At 36.5% G+C, this 15,526-nt stretch overlaps 1 protein-coding gene across 6 annotated transcripts in view; it reads right to left on the bottom strand.

Annotated features, from left to right (window-relative positions):
• Window positions 1–15,526, bottom strand: part of PLEKHG1 (pleckstrin homology and RhoGEF domain containing G1) — a 285,380-nt gene that overhangs the window by 109,975 nt on the left and 159,879 nt on the right. The window contains exon 1 of one of the 6 annotated variants that reach the window (XM_007484719.3): window positions 1,405–2,538. The exons of the other annotated variants lie outside the window; for them this stretch is intronic. The gene's annotated coding sequence lies outside the window, so the exon portion shown is untranslated. Of the gene's footprint in view, window positions 1–1,404; window positions 2,539–15,526 lie in introns of those variants that run through there. 6 annotated transcript variants of the gene reach the window in all.

Raw genomic sequence — 15,526 nt, 5'->3', positions numbered from 1 at the left:
TGGCTTATGTTCTGTCATGCTGTCTCTCTTTGCATGTGTCTCGTGCGTATATGTTATTCCCCTTTCTAGAACTTAAAATCCCTGTGGACTGGTGTCATTTCATTTTTCTTAAAATTCCTAGAACATTGTATAGTGCTTAATTATATGAATAAGTACTTAAAAATGCTTGTTGACTGACAGTTGAACACTGCATGTCTCATGACACTTCCTTTTTGCTACTATATCTTGGGAAAAGAGAAGGAAAAGAGTGCTATGTACAAATGAGAATTTCTTATGAAACCTAGAAAAAGATCTGATATTAAAGCAGCTATTTCTAGCACATAGCAAAGTGACAAGGTACAAAGAGATTTTTAAAACCATGAAAACTATTCTTGTAGTCATGTATTCACTCAACAAACATCCATTAAGCACCTGCTATATACAAAGGGTTTCCTTTAAGTGCTGAAGGTCCAGTCATCTATACAGCAAAAAGATGTTGCTGCTACTCTGAAGGGTACCCACCAACCCTAGACAGAACAGACTAATGAGAAACACTATTTGGTATAGTAAGTCCATAAGAGAAATTCACAAAACAATATGGATTTCCAGGCTTTGGTTCATTGAAATAATAACATGATTACTGTCCTAATACGAGGGCCATGCCAATAATTCAATATATTTCTAAGCTCCTACTAAGCAAATTTAGAAGATTTTATTCTGCCAGTCATCCTTATAGAGTAGAAATAGGTTCAAGGCCTAGTTCTGCCACTTACTATGTGATCTTGGGCAAGTCATGACTTATCCAAGCCTCAGTTTTCTCATTTGTAAAATGGTAATAATAATAATTGCTGCTTACCTCACAGGGTTGTTCTAAAGATCAAGTTAGATACTATCAGTGTAAATGCTTTGAAGATTGGAAAGCACTATATAAACATAATGTATTATTATTACTTCATATTGTCATTCCCTTTTTCTGGCTTCTCTGCTACAGAATCCAGCATTGGTGAAGTGAAAACTTTTTCCATAGTGACATCAATCAAACTGCTTCTATAGATAAATGGAAAGACTTAAATGGAAATGGATAAAAGGAAGGCAGGAGATACTTAAAAGGAATTCTAACAAAGAAGACATTCCTTTTCTAATAAAGGGGTCAGAAGTGCTGACTATTCCATTCCAAATAATGTCAAGGGAGGAGCCAAATATCCTATCTGTGGTTAGATAATAAATTGACTCAGCCACACTGGTTAGAGGAAAGTAAAAAAAAAAAAAAACCATACCTATACCCTGCTTGCCTCAGTTTCCTCATTTGTAAAATGAACTTGAGAAGGACCACTACAAGTATCTTTGCTAAGAAAATCCTAAATGGGGTCATAGAATCGAACATGACTGAAACGAATGAAAAACATTAAAAGCCAAAAATGTTACCAGAAGGGAATCCAAAAGCATTCAGACTTCATCAAGAACTCATTATATCTTAATTCATAGGGTCAAAGATCTAGAGCTTGAAAGGATATCAGAAGCCATGTAGGATAAACTTTCATTTTATAGAAGACAAAACTATCCGGAACTCAACTGTGTCACCTGAAAAATGAGAGGATTGTATTAGACAACCATTCCTTCCAATTTTGAACTTCTTTGTATGAATAATTTAGTAAAAAAAGAGAAAAATATTTAATTCCACATCTGCATTTACTACTAATGTCCAGAGTTACTGAATAAATAGAAAATACATTCTGCTTGGAATGGTTTCCATCATCACTTCTACCTCTTTCTTTAAGTTACATCTTTGATGCTTCATCCTATGGGAAAGTTTTCCTGGTTTACCTAGAAATCAATACTCTTCCCTGTGGGCTGGATGCCTCCCAAAGTTTCCCTACTCACTACTCCTCAGTTTTAACTAGGGTGGGGAGAAAGGTGCCCTAGTGACAAAACTGCAATTTAGTTACTGTAACCATTGCATTTCTTTAGCAGTGAATACACAACTGAGTTTACATTCTAGTTTATAAGAATTAGTGAGTAAAATGGGAAGTTGATAGTGGATACTCTCCCCTACTTCTTGCAACCTCTCCTTACAATTCCTCCAATTGCTGCAGCCTTTAGGAGATTTCTCTTCAAATATTCTTTCACCCAATTACTCATAAAAGATATTTTGGAGGCACACTTTGTACTACTTGTCCTAGGTAAAATAAAAATACTAGTTATGCCTCCACTCCTTCCAAAATTATATTTAATTTATTTACCAATCAACAACAAGCATTTATTTTGTACCTATTATGTTCCAGGTACTATATTGGATTCTGGTGATACAAACACTAAAAATGAAACAATCCCTACCTGCAAGATACTTACATTGACTCTCTGCCCATACTTTTCATCTCCCCCTATCCTCCACAAAACAGTTAGATCCCAGAAAACATGGACTGTTTTTCCTTTGGTCTTTGTCTCCTATCATTGTGCATCGTATACAGTAAGTGATTAATAAATGATTCCTGAGTTGAATTAACTTTCGATTTTCAGGTCTCGAAAATTAAAAAGTATCAGCACTTTTGCCAAAGACATGAATATGGATTTTAAATCCGCCTTAATAAAAAGAAATAAAAATGTATCCAGTACTTGGCTCTGTGCCCAACATAGTAAGTGCTTAATAACTTACTTACTTACTTTCTCTCTCTCTCTCTCTCTCTCTCTCTCTCTCTCTCTCTCTCTCTCTCTCTCTCTCTCTCTCTCTCTCTCGGCTAAAATCTACACAATAATGGTATAAAGTGGGTAAAATCAGTCTTCATCTGGACTAATCAAGTTGCTAAGCAATTTCTGAAACAACCAAGTTAAAACTCCGCCTCTATTATTATTATTTTTTAGAAATATTTTTGAAAGGAATCTGAGCTTAAATAACGGGCATGAAAAAATCTGAACATTTGAATTTGATGATAATCAGATTGTAAGAACACAACTCATGAAATAAATGATACTAAATCAAACCTGCGGACTGACTCTTAACTCCAGGCTTTCCAGATTGCCTGCCTCTGATTTCTGACTTGGGCGCATCATAACAAGTGTCCCTAACCAGCGAAAGTTCTTTTTCGCACAGCCTATTAAAAGGTCCACAGGATTTTAAAAGTAAAGTTCCACCAAGGACTCATTCAGCAAAGGCTAGCCTGAACCTCGCTGCTAATCCCAAACCAAGGCTAAAATCCCACACTCCTTTTAGGAAGTTGCCTTCCAGCAAGCAGTTCACAAAGAAAGCCCACCGAGACATTTAGCTTTGGCTCAAGGAGACTTCCTTACAACGCTGATTCACCCCTAAAGCAACTATAGCTGGCCAAGACACTTCAGTTGAACTCTGGGTAACAACGAAGAAGTCAAACGGGAGACTTCAGCCCAGAAGCAAAGAGAATCCACCTCCTAGAGACTAATTCCATTCTTTGAATAGCTTTCTACAATGCCGCGTTTAAGGCAGAACCCTCCTCCATTCCCTCGGGGGAAACTCATCTATATCCCACCCAGTTTCTCCCCACCCCCACTTCCCTCAATGTGCAGAAGAAGAAACCCCCAAACTCCCTCCACGACAGTCTCTCACCACTGTGGAATGTGTCTCCCAGTCCTAGCTCACTCCCTGCAGAGAAAGCACCAGTCCCTCTCAATATCTCCAGTGTGCTCTGCACCAATTCCCCATTTACCTGTATCCCATTGAAGTCAAACACATCCCCTGCCTTCAGCTGATACAGATTACCTCACTGAAGGCTTCCTCAGCTCAGGTAAAATGAGAAGCCTTTACTAGTCCATGCAGCTCCTTCACTGGAAATATTGCGTGAGTCAGCTTTTATCTATCAAAACCTAAAACACAAAGGCTTCGCAGAAACCTGATTTGCAACTTTCTCGCTGCCTGTCCCCCCCACCCCCTCCACCCATGTGCAGACCACAGCCTCCAGCATCACTAAGAGCCTTAAATGAAACATGACATCATTCAATTCAGAAACAGGACAATAGACACCACTGTGGGTAACTTGAAAATGCTTCACTGAACAACACCCTGCAAATTCTATTCTTTTGTGCAGCCCGAACATCAAATACAATCCACACTTGCCTAGCATTCCTAATGTTTTACCTTCCTAGCTCAGTGGTACAATTCTCATTAAAACACTAAATAAATAAAGCAAAATTCATGTGGAGTTCCGAATTTTTTTACAGAGTGGAAAAATCTTCTTGACCTCTACAACTAAAATAAAGTAAATCACAGTTTCATACATGTATGTATGTATATATGTTCCATACAGATTATATTTTATATATTCATCAGTTTCTATCAGTAAAAAATTTCCTTCATTTTTTTCAAAATGTAAACTTGTTGAACTCTCAGAAAAAACTATTTTCAACTTTTGTCTACAAGAAATTTCAAAGAATTCTTATGTTTGTAGTCATTTATGAAGAAAAAGTCAGTGTTTTGCAGCAAGGGCAGCATAGATATTTACTTCCAATGTTCTTTAGTGGCAGGGGCCAAATGTGTTACCAGTGCCTTTGATTGGACTGCCTGTTTTCCTTCTCTGACCTACTTTCCTGATTAATGCTACTTTTCTATCTATATTTTTATCTTACTTTACACACAGAATATTATGAATTCTTTAAATTAAATGGACTTCAGAAGTCCAAAAGTACATTATTTTGATCCCAATAGCCCATAAAAATCAGTTAATGTGAAAAATAATCAGTACAGATTTATTACAAACATCTAGAATCAAATACTCCATTAAAATGAATGCATAGATGCTCCTACTGAAACTGGGGAGTTAGGTGGCACAGTGGATTTGAGGGCTGTGTCTGAAGCCAGGAAGAGTCATCTTCCTGAATAAAAATCTGACCTCAGACACTAGCTGTGTGACCCTGGGCAAGCCACTTAACTTTGCTTGCCTCAGTTTCCTCATCTGCAAAATGAACTAGAGAAGGATTGGCAAACCACTCAATATCTTTGACAGTAAAACCCTAAATGGGGTAATGAAGAGATGGACACATCTGAACAATAAGAAACAAGTATGAAACAAGTAAACCCTATTTATAAAATAGCAATATAATTTGATAAACTACTGGATTCTCTATCCACTCCCAATTAACTAATGCTATACATTATTGGCTACTGGATAGTGCATTTGATGAAAACTGACCTGACAATTAAGGCAGACATGTAGTATGAATGATTCCTGGCCCACCCTTCTCTAACTTTAAAAAGCTAGACATGATGCCACTCATCTTGGCATCATGCAGACTGTCTTTACACGAGTGACATAATAGCTGGCATCATTTTTATAGGATTTAAGGTTTGCAAAGCACTTAATATATATTATCTCTTTTGACCCCCATAACATCCCTTATTACCTCAATTTTACAGATGAGGAAATTATGACTTAACAAGGCTGAGTTATTTGCTCAGAATCACTGTAAATGTTTGAGGTGGGACTCAAAGACATTTTTTGCTTACTCAAAGTCCAGATTCATATTATCCTATTATAGAGAAGATAATGCTTGTGGGTCTTTCATTAGGCCTTACATTTCTTTTAATTCCCCTTGTTACCTCATGACTCTTTCTGACTTTGCTCAGACTAGTCTCCCATTAACCCTACCCAATCCTTTCCTCTCCCTTTCTTGTTTAAATCCTACTTTAAAGTCCTAGGTTCTTTTATGAAACTTTCTCCAGGTACTCCAACCTACGCTGTTCCCTCCCTTCTCTGAACTCCTAATTATATTTATAGTCTATGCCATACAGTTTAACATATAATTATTCTCTAATTGTTTCACATGGATAAGCTTTCTTTCTCAAACTCCTGAAGCCTTTTAGGAGGGCAGAAAGGACACTTTGGACTTATAGTTGGGACACCTGAGTTGAAACTACTTTCTCTGAAACTTTAATAATATAACTATGGGCAATCTATTTAACTCCCAAGAAGATGTTTTCTCATCAAAAAACAGATTTATAATGGTTATACCAACCACCTTACAGCATTGTTTCAAAGAAAGCACCTGTAAATCTTTAAAGCAGCCATATAAATGTTAATTTATAATTAAATTTATAATTTAAAGCATTATATAAGTATTAAGTATTACTCATTATTTTTTATTGTAAGCTCAATACTTGGCATAGAGCATGCACAAAATATTGGTTATATAGCAAAGTATCATAAAGAAAGACAGGGACTCTCTAACAATTCTATATGATCTCTAAGCCCTGGCATATATTATTCTAGGCCTTGAGGGGACATTTTCATGGATTCACCAGAACATGAGGCTTAGGTACAAGGAAGGACTATGAAACTGATTTGAAGCCCCTGAAACTGGTTGTCAGGGTTTGACTTTCCCATGGGAAAACCTCATATCTAAATGAGGAAGGAGTGGGGTGGTACCTAACTCATTTATTTTAGTGATCTAAGGAGAATTCTGGAATTGAAAGGAAGTCACAGCAAGAAAGTTGTAGAGCAGGGAAGAATACTGAGTAAAATAATAAGGTTTGGCAGTCTGATCTAGGCTCTTACTAGTCTTGTGATAGCTAGTGGGGGACTTTAAGAACTCAGGTCTACAGCAGCCCAGTATGGCACTTAGATTTGGACAGCTTGTTGATTTGAAATTGATCATTTATGCAAACTGGAGTCTGGAATGGCTGAGTAGGAATTCTAGCTAAGAACAGCTTATGGGCAATTGAATCCAATTCAACATTTGTTAACATCTATTAGTATAAAGCACTGTGGTATTGGCTGGAAGAAATAGAACATTTAGCTAAGGAAGTCTCTGCCCTCATGCATCTTAGAATCCAGCTGTATATGTGTATCAGCTATTCTACTTAGGGATAAATGACTAGACCTAGGACTGGACTCTCAGGTGAGGAAAACCTTCTACGTATGCATGTTGGCATCTTTTCTGCAACTTAGTCTTAGAGCAGACCCCTTTGGCAGTCTGATGAAACCTATTGACCACTTATTAGAAAAATCATTTTAATCCATAAAATAAAATACCTAAACTTACAAAAGAAACCAGTTACATTGAAATAGAATATACAAATAGATATGCATACATATACATATATATATAAATATATATTTAAGTTCTTATAACTTTGGTTAAGAACCTGAGAGCTCTAAGGCATGGCAAGGTTTAAGTTGGCCAGGGCCATCCAGCTAGTGTCAGAGGCAGGAGATTCGCTCCTTGGACATAAGAGCAGCCATCTAATACCATGACATCAGCTGTATCCTTTCCAAAGCCCTATGGGCAGTATTCTTGTTTTACATAAGCCCTTACTCTTTTTGGTTGATTTCCAAAAACAACTGAGTACTAACTGTAATTATGCCTTATGGCTATATCTATCTTTAGCTATCACTTTTTAAATTCCTTAGAAATTATTTTGAAATTCAAAGGTGAGTTCTATTGTTAATTAAGATTTTATAAATCTTAGGATGATTTAGCAAGGCTAGAATGAATTAATCAAAATCCCCAAGAAGGAAAGTAGCAGTTCGGGAGCAAGGGAAGTTTCCACAGGGTTAGTGGCAAACAGCCTTCAGATGTTCTAAGGAGCAATGAAGAAGTACAGAAATGGAAAATGACCTCCAGACCAACCTGCCCTCAGGTCTGACAGGAGAGACTACCATAGTGATCCACAGTGGGCACCACTATATACAAGGGCAACAAATCACACTGAATGAGGGGAATGAAGGAAGGATGGATGTTAAGGAGTAAGAGGGTCAGGGTAGGGGTGACATGGGATCCGTGGTGATCAAAGGAACATTATTATTCTTATTACATAGAGAAAAAACTGTGGTTCAAAGATATTCAATTACTTGCTTAGTGTCACAGTAATGTTTAAGTTGGGACTCAAATTCAGTTCAGCTTAAGGCAATCCATTTCAGGGACCAAGTTGGCACCCATTACCCATTACCTATCTACTGGCATTGACTTTAATCTTCTTCCCTTCTCATCTACCCTCTCCAAATTCTTTCTTTTCCTCTTCTTTCTCTAGTTGATTTAGGGGAAGAGGTTTTGTTCCTTCCATGGCTGGGCAGGAAGAAGTAAGAGAGTACAGGCCAAGAATATGAGAGATGTTGTACATTATTCATTTAACAGATAAGGAAACTGAGGCCAAAAATTATTTAAGTATTTTATTTAAAAATTAAACTCGTTTTTTATCATGAGATTACTTAAAAGAAAAAATAAACATCAGAGTATAATGATTTCTAAGATCTGACAAAGAAATAAATTTTCTCTTGAAGTCAATGGCATGTAGAAGAGAAATACATTCATGTTCAAGGCCATCTGAAGTACATACTGGCATTTCTACTGAAAGTGCTCTGTAAGCTATTTATATCTCTCTGCATTGCAGGACTTTTTTTTTTTTTAGTCTATACACAAAATTGCAGATATTCTAAACCAAAGACAAACCATCCGGTATATATGTGAAAAAATGTGAATCCTTTTTTTTCAAAAGGTTATTATTATTATTATTTACAGTGAAATGCATTTTCTGGGATAGTTTAAATTTTATAAACATGAAACAAAAGCACTTATTGGAGTGATGGAATGGAAGCAACATTGATTTAGGAACGAGAAGACCTGGCTTTGCTCTCTGGTTCTGTTATGTCACTGTGTGACTCTGAGAAAGGTCATTTTACTTTTCTGAGCCTCAGTTTTCTCCTCTGTAAAATCAAGGAGGTGGACTAGATAATCTCCAAGGTGCCCTCTAGCTTTAGAATTCTTCAGCCAAGAACAGACTAAATCATATTCGCAGCCAATAGAAATTAATTTTCAAAGAAACAATATTCTTAGAGGGGAGGGGAGGGAAGTTTGAGCCCTGAGTGCCATGTTAGCTATTTATTACTAGCAAGAAGGAATGAAATTCTTGGCAATGTTACAGGAGTTGACCACTTGAAATGATGATAATGATCTTTCACTAATGGCTCACTCACTCACCATTGAACAAAGTCCTATTAAAATATTAGAAATAGCTTCCCTATAATTTTTACTGTCCCAAGGTCAAGACACACCTGTTCTGTTTTCCCTTCTTCCTTATGCCTCACCATGCATGATACTTTTGTTGGGCAGTGAAATCTAATATTGCTAGAACCAATTATAAAGGCATTGAAGTAGAAATGCTCTCAGATTCTACCATGGGACTATGTCACTGGACTCCTTCCAAGGGATCTTTCCTCTGCCCCACTGACAATCGTTACTTCTATTTTTCAGTTTGTCCTTTTTATAGGAATATTTTGGTCTTTATTACATGAGATGAGGAAATCAAGCCACAGTTATTTCTGTACCACACCATTTTAGAAGCTGTGCTCATAATAGGTTATAAATAGCCTTTCTTGCTTTCAATAACTTGTATTAATACGATCTTTAAAGACACTGAGGTCAGTGCTCCAATATCAAGTATAATCAGTCAATTATCTCAAGAAGAAGGCTGTTTCTAGAAACACTTTTTTCCTTACAGATTCTAGTATGTATACACTATTAATTTATGACTAAAACATACATTCTAATATTATTATTTTAAAATAATCTAAAATGTATTCATCATTTAAGCCTGAAGTAAAGAAAACATGGGATTTTAAAAAATCAGCATTTAAAATTAACATAGTACTTTTGAGCATTGGTTGGCAAGACTTGTGACCTTTGTCTGCATCTTCCATGTACTTTGGAAGTCTGGTGCTAAAAGAAGACTTTTCTAAGCCATCTCTGCCACCATTCACCACTTTTCCCCAAGTAGGATATGAGAGCATTGGCAGAAGGGGAGGGGCACTACCAGCACTTCCTTTTAGTAATGATTCTTAGCATTCTCTACTCCCTCCTCATCTCTGATGAAGGTTTGGTAGTTGTTGATATAGAACAGTAATGTACAAACATAGTGAGTATTGGGGACTACAGCAATGATATTAAAGAAACAAAATAAGGGTCCCAGCTTCTTTTTCAAAACCTTGTTTTCTCCCCACAACCTCTTTCTTAGAGCTTGTCTCTATTGATTTCATCTGGGATGTCAAAAATGCATCACTCAGGAAATGACCGAAGTATATGGACCAAAGGATATGATCAACAGATCCTTGTCCCAACCCTATCTTGGCATATAAGAGATTACACATTAAGGATAAGTCCTCAGTTTCCTTATTTACAAAGAGGAAGTCCTAGATTAGCTCCTAGAGTACATTAAGATTTACAAGTCTCATTTCCATACAACAATCATGGAAGGGAGGGAGAATATAATTCTCATTTGGCAGATGAGGAAATCGAGGTTCATATAAGCTAAATCTAATATTCTTAAACTGTTTCTGTCATAGACCTATTTGACAGTCTCGTGAATCTTATTGATCCCTTCCTAGAATTTTTTAATGCATAAAATAAAAATATATACACACACTCATACGGAAATAAAGATTTAGTCCCCCCCCCCCCAACCAAGTTCATAGATACCTCTGGAATTGATCAATGGACTTCTTGAAGGTCTGTAGGCCCTGGGTTAAGAACCTTGGCTTTAATGAATTAATTGGGTACTGTTGGTTTCAAGACCAAAAGTCTCAGTTGTCAAAGAGAGTTTGGCTTGAATCAGATTAAAATGTAATTGGGAAATATTTAACAAAATAAATAAATCTACAATAAAACATATATGGTATGTGGTTTTCTAAGTCAATATGTGGTGTATAGGGATGCTTCTGCATGGTTTATTGGCCCCTGCTTCAATTTCATTTTGACATTATCATATTACCTCTTCATATGTTCACCGAGTTTCTACTGACTCAAATTCTAAAATTCTGGGATCTGGAAATAGTTGCCTACTACATGGAGAAACTATATAGATATTAGAATAGGAATGGGATAATAGTATAAGTTATATTGTGCCATAACACAATGGGGACAACTTTGGGTTTGTAATCACAGAAATGGGGTTCAAACATTGACTCTGCCTTTAGCTTTCTATATGACCTTCAGCATGTCATATCTTCTTTGGGTTTTAGTTTCCTCATCTATAAAATGAGGGGATGCAATTACATGACTCTTAGCATGCCTTCTAGCTCCGATTCTGTGCAGACTTTCATTCATCCTGAAATGGCAAGTTATAAGAGGGAATTCTGTTAGTCTGTAACCCTGATTGTGAAAAAATATCAGCTTTAAAGGTTTTTTAGCATCAATATCCTAAAAGGTCCTCAGATGTAAATATCATTCCAAGAAGTGAGACATTTTTCCTCTGCAAAATGAGAAAAGGAAGTTATGTTTTTTTTGTTATTGTTGAAAATGAGGAAACAGTAGGATTGCAGGAACACCCTGTAATGTAAATTTACTTCCAAACTTGAGGGGGGAATTAATGTATTTTTCATTACCAGTTTTAGCAATATTTACTGTTTCCCAGTTTTTTTAAAAAGGTTTTTGAGGGTATTTAAAAAGTCAGATTTCACTTCTGGTTTTCCTCTCTCTGCATTTCCTTTCCCTTACCACCCACTCATAACTGTCATAGGATCACAGATTTAAGAGAAGAAGAGACCTAGGAAGCCCTTTAAGTCTACCCCCTTCCATGTTACAGATGAGGAAACTGAGACCTAGAGAGGTATCTTGATCATGTAGCTAAGTCAGTGACAGTAATGTTATGGTACTGATGTGAAGAAAAGCATCTATAAATATTAAAGTACTATGGAAGATATTCAGCAACATCATTTTATTCTCCATTAACTGGACAAAATTAAAAAAAAATATATATATTTGTCATATTGATTACTCAGTTTTAGGTTTCTTGTTTTCATTATTTTCATATTAGATGAGTAGAACAATAATTTGAGCAGGAAATAACATACTGGTCTGAATTGAAGCCCCTTTTAAAAAATTATGCTGATAAAAAATCCTAGTGGCACATTATTCATGTCTTTCTTCAACACATAAATTTTGCCTCATAAACTAAATTAGGTTGCTTCTTTTTTTTCCTAGTGGTCTTCCACTTATGGCTACAGAAAAAATAAGTTCAGCTGGATGCCTCCTGCTTCTGCAATTTAACTAATTGCTCCTCAAGCTGGAAGTAGAATCTGTTGACAGATTTTCTGGCTCTTAAATACTTGCTTGCTTCCCAGCACCCAGAGAGTTACAATGCAAAGCCATGTTTACATGGAAAAGAACAAAGAAGAAAACCCCAGATTTCCTTTGAACTAACCATATAATTAGGTCAAAAAGCCAGCATCTCTCTCTCTCTCTCTCTCTCTCTCTCTCTCTCTCTCTCTCTCTCTCTCTCTCTTTCTCTCTCTCTCTCTCTCTCTCTCTCTCACACACACACACACACACACACACACACACACACACACACACACAAACTCTACTGTGAGAACACTTCAGAAATGAAAATAATTTTTGGTAAAGGATGAGAGGTAGTGTGTTTTAGTGGATAGAAAGCTGGTCTTAAAGTTAAGAAGAGCAGGATTCAAACCCTATTTCTGAGAGATATTAGCATTGTAGGGAAGTCACTTAATCTTGAAATGTCTGGGCAATCCTCTAAGACTCAATTACAGAGAAGGTGTAGACCTGCATTGAAAGAGAGAGTTTCTTAAGCTTCTATTTCCCCATGTCAATGGAATCTCAAGTCCATCCAGGAATGGTTTTACTGGCCTGGAGTCCCTGTTACCAGGGAGTCTGAGGCTGGCAGATCTCTTGAGTTTGGGAGTTCTGAGCTGCAGTAATTTAAGCAGATTAGGTGTCTGTACTGTCTGGCCCTGCTAATGTGAGCTCTTGGGAGCAGAGATCACCAGGGTGCCTAAGAAGGGGTAAATAGCACAGAACTGAAGCAGAACAGCTCAAAAGTGTCACCAGTGGAGGCAGCTAGATAGTACAGTGGATAGAGCACCAGGTCTGGAGATACAAGGTCCTGAATTCAAATTTGGTCTCAGATACTTCCTAGCTATGTGACACTGGGCAAGCCACTTAACTCCAATTGCCTGGCCCTTGCTACTCTTCCATCTTAGAATTGATGCTAAGGCAGAATGTAAAGGTTTTTAAAAAAAGGCTACCACTGATAAGTAGTGGGATTACGCCAGTGAATAGCTGCTAAATTTCCCAGCCTGGGTTTGAGAGGGAGACCCAGGCTCAAAAACAAAACAATAACAAACCCCAAAATTCTCCCATCTCCCTAAAAAGGAGTCATGGGTTCAGGATCTGTGGATTTCATGCTAAGTACAGAATAATTATATATTTAAAATATTTACAAATAGAAAATCTGGTAAATATTGGCCCCACAATTTAAATATTCAGAATGAATATTCAATTATATTTTCCCCATTTTCTAGATGAAGTAACTGAGGCTCACTAAAATTAACTGCTTTACCCATGGTCAAACATGGGCAAGTTAGTATTTAAGAAAGGTGTAAGACCCAAAACTCTTCTATCTTAGAATTCAACAACTCATTCCATTATGCCAAGCTCTCTTGCTTCCTTGCCTTTGTCCATACCATTTTCTACATTCTACAGAATGCCTTCTCCCACCCCATTCTTTATCTGTTATAATCCTATCAATTCTTCAATAGCCAGTTCAAATGCCATCTCCTCCATGAAGATTTCCTTGATCTCCTGTCTCCTTATAGAAGAAATCTTTTATATTTTGAGTCTCATAAAAACGCTTTGTATCTATTACAATTAATATTGTGCTGTTATTTATATGAATGAAAAAATATTAAATGCTAACTATGTGCCAGGTACTGTGTATACAAATACAGGTAAGCAAAACAGTCTTTGCCCTCAAGAAGTTTATATTCTAATTCTAGAAGTCAACAAAGTAACACATATGGAGAAAATAATAATTTTGTGTCTGATAAGTTAGGGCAGCTAAGTGGCACAGTGGATAGAGCATCAGTCCTGGAATCAGGAAGGCTCATCTTCCTGAGTTCAAATGTGGCCTTGGACACTTTACTAGCTATGTGATCCTGGGCAAGTCACTTGATTGTCTTAGTTTTCTTTCCCGTGTATAAAATGAGTTGGAAAAGGAAAACCACTTCAGTATATTTGTCTTTGCTAAGAAAACTAGAATTGGATGTGACTGAAACAACTGAACAACAACAAATTTGACATGTTAATCCTCTTTCATGGTCTCATTTTCTCCAAACTTTTCTGTTAACCACAATATAATATCGTATTAATTACCTTTAATAATTCTACATGGTTTTAATAAATTCCAGAAATATTCCTGAGCCTCAATGTAGCATACATTCAAGTCCATTCATCCACACCCTAAATAACCATGACTAGTTATTTATTTAGCAATAAAGTTGGCAATTTTTTGGTAAGAGAAAATTGAAGCAGGGCTTTAAAGAATCAAGTAATTAAGATTAAAAGTGTTAAGAAAATTTGGGAATAATTCCATTTTACTTTCATGCAGTATCTGAGTGAGAATTCATTTCCTAGGCTTTATTTTGAAAACATAGCAAGATCAATGGCTGGTTTTAAGGGCCAAATATTAAACTTTTAATTTTATATATATTGATCTTTCTTTACTTAAAATAATAAACCTTAACTTTTTTAAATAAAAAAATCCATATAGAAACAGAGGCTGAAAGATTATAATGGGATGGGCTAAGTTTTGAGATGACAAAGGAATGAGATAATAAAGGAATTATCCCTTAATTTTAAATAGCATCTAATTGCACTGATGGTTTGAGGTTGTTAACCATCAGATTTTTTACCCTAGGAAGGAAGGGCAGGGGGAATTCCATATTCACACAACAAATGAATGTTTCTTTCTAAATATTGGGAAGTAAAAGCTTGATTTCAACGGAAGCTTCTCAGGGAACTTGCAGGCTTATGTACTTCTTCATTGAAGAGAAAAACTCTCTCTTTCTTTCTTTCTTTCTTTCTTTCTTTCTTTCTTTCTTTCTTTCTTTCTTTCTTTCTTTCTTTCTTTCTTTCTTTCTTTCTTTCTTTCTTTCTTTCTTTCTTTCTTTCTTTCTTTCTTTCTTTCTTTCTTTCTTTCTTTCTTTCTTTCTTTCTTTCTTTCTTTCTCTTTCTTTCTTTTTCTTTCAATAAACCCTTACTTTCTGTCTTGGAATCAATACTGTGTATTGGTTCCAAGGCAGAAGAGTGTTAAGGGCTAGGCAATAGGGTTAAGTGACTGATCTAGGGTCGCACAGCTGGGAAGTGTCTGAGGCCAGATTTGAATCTAGACCTCCCATCTCTAGGCCTGGCTTTCAATCCACTGAACTACTCAGCTGCCCCTGAGAAAACTTTTCTAATATATGTGATCTCTTTGCTCTCAGGGGCATAAGGAAGAAGGAATAGGTGAGGGAGATGGAAAAACAGTCAACTGCTTTTTCCTCATCTTGATCTAGAGGTTAAGGAACAAGCATTAAGCAAGCACGGGACTATGTGCCAAGAACCATGTTAAATGTGTTACACACATCTATCTCCTTTGATCTCCATAACAACTCTAGGAGGCAAATGCTATTATTAAGCTCATTTTACAGATGATGAAACTGAGGCAGAGATTAAGTGACTTGCTTAAGGGTTACATACCAAGTAAATGTCCAAGGTTGGACTTGAACTCGGGCATTCTTGACTTTGGGTC

This window comes from Monodelphis domestica, chromosome 2, assembly GCF_027887165.1.
Source record: "Monodelphis domestica isolate mMonDom1 chromosome 2, mMonDom1.pri, whole genome shotgun sequence".
NCBI lineage: Eukaryota > Metazoa > Chordata > Mammalia > Didelphimorphia > Didelphidae > Monodelphis > Monodelphis domestica.
This window is presented reverse-complemented; position numbering and strand designations above follow the sequence as displayed.